At 33.8% G+C, this 2,022-nt stretch overlaps 2 non-coding genes across 2 annotated transcripts; both read left to right on the top strand.

Moving 5' to 3' along the window:
• Nucleotides 1–196, top strand: LOC117620465. The gene has a single exon (XR_004584801.1). It is a non-coding gene; the product is annotated as a U2 spliceosomal RNA (small nuclear RNA).
• A 1,010-nt stretch (nucleotides 197–1,206) lies between these two features.
• Nucleotides 1,207–1,367, top strand: LOC117620462. Its single transcript, XR_004584798.1, has one exon. It is a non-coding gene; the product is annotated as a U1 spliceosomal RNA (small nuclear RNA).
• Nucleotides 1,368–2,022: the final 655 nt, after the last annotated feature.

Genomic DNA, 2,022 nt, shown 5'->3' with positions numbered 1-2,022 from the left:
ATACCTTTCTCGGCCTTTTGGCTAAGATCAAGTGTAGTATCTGTTCTTATCAGTTTAATATCTGATACGTGGGCCAATGGCCCACACGATATTAAATTAATTTCTTTAAGGGGAGGGTCCACCACAGTAGCTTGCTACTGGGTCTCTCGCGTGTCGCCCAAGTGTTGCACTACAGCATGGGCCTGGCGCACCCTAACAAAGTTAGTTGAAATTTTTCCTTACTTATTTTATTGGGAGATTCACTATTATATCCAATATGGGGGCCCAAATTATAAAAATACTTCATATAAAATGGACTTTAGAAATACATCTAAAATTCATTTACAACATAACAAAAAAGGTTTTAACTTCTTATAAATTACAAAATTGTCATCAATTTCTTAAAACAAGCCCAACCCCAAAATCTCATAAAAATACCCAAAACACTTAATAGGGCATCAAAGTAATTTAATAATTAATATTAAATTCAATAAGGCTAGTTGTCATTTTTTGGATTTTTTTTAGATTTGTTTATAGAAATTCAATTGTGTAGAATTTATTTATAATATTAGTACTAAAAATAGGTATAACACTAAATATCTCTATTTTATTTCGATTTTCTGTTCCCGTGGTGGCCCAAAGTCATGGCCTTTTTTATTTTGCACTCAAAAACATGTCGGCGGTCTCCTCATGGACCATAGAATATACTGAGGGTTTCTATTTATTTTAACTCTGCACCTGACAAAACATACATTTTGATCTCTACACCGAATTTTTTATACAACTTTGAAGAATAAGTATGATCCTCTTTAAACCAAACTAACCTAAAACATTTTAAAATATTTCTAATTAGAATACTAAAAAGCATAATTAGTAAAATACAGAACGAAAAAAATATAAATAAAAAGATATTGAAAAATACAAATGAAAATTTCCGCCACTATATAATTTATAATAAGTACCCTTCAAGCTGTAGATCTTATATATTTCATTTGAATCAGAAGATAAGCAAATCGACTACTCTGTTAGACAATCTGCTCCCTTTAGAATTTGTCACGCAATCAAGTGCAACTTTCCAACGACCATTAGTGAAACCAGTGAAATTGCTTCGCAATACAAGCACAATTAGTAAAACCAATATGCATGTACTTGTCCCACATCGCCCAAGTGAAGGCTGGAGGGTTGAGGTGGGCTTGTATAAATACAAAAGGATGAGCATGTGCAAACATACTTACCTGGACAGGGTCTATGGGCGATCAAGAATGCCCATGTCCTAGGTTGGTGACCTCCACTGCACTTAGGAGGGGTGCCTGCCTATGGTCTCCTCAAGTAGGAGAGCCAATGTCATAATTTGTTGCCGTGGGGGCTTGCGTTCGCGCAGCCCCTGTCCAAATTTTAGTGCAATATTTTAAAAAACAGTAATTTTCGTGCCAATCGTCTTTAAAATGAATCATTTTTATTTTGTAATATGTAAATTTAAAAACAGTAATTTACGTTCGTCGCGCAAGAATAAATTATATGTATTTAAAAAAATGATTTCCAGTAATTTTCGTGCCAATCGTCTTTACGTTCGTCGCGCAAGAATAAATTTTTATTTCGTAATATTTAAATTTGCGCGACGAGAAAGATTTCGTCAAGCAAAATTAATATATACAATTATTATTTAATTTAAATATTACTTTTTTATTTTATAAAAAAATAAATTTGTTTTTTTTTTCCGGTAATAAAATGAAATTCCAATTAAAAAATGAATTATAAAGAACAAATTTATTATATAAAATAAATGTATGCTGCAAGAGAAATATTTAAAAAATAATTATGAAAATAAAAAAACTAATCAAATAATGTTCCAAAATCTACATTGTCGTCTGGCACATGCGGTTTGGAGGTCTGGGGGTCTACAGGGGCTGTTGTCTAGTGGGGATGCTCGGGATGGACGAGCTCGAGGGTCGGCGCATCAAAATGCGGGACTGGAATGCCGGACTGTGCGAGGGACTGCAGAATGACCGACATCTGACTCTGAAGAATGGCCACCTGTACTGT

Source organism: Prunus dulcis, chromosome 2 (assembly GCF_902201215.1).
Source record: "Prunus dulcis chromosome 2, ALMONDv2, whole genome shotgun sequence".
NCBI classification, from domain to species: domain Eukaryota; kingdom Viridiplantae; phylum Streptophyta; class Magnoliopsida; order Rosales; family Rosaceae; genus Prunus; species Prunus dulcis.
Note: the sequence above shows the minus strand (reverse complement) of the source record. Positions and strands in the feature narration are given on the sequence as shown.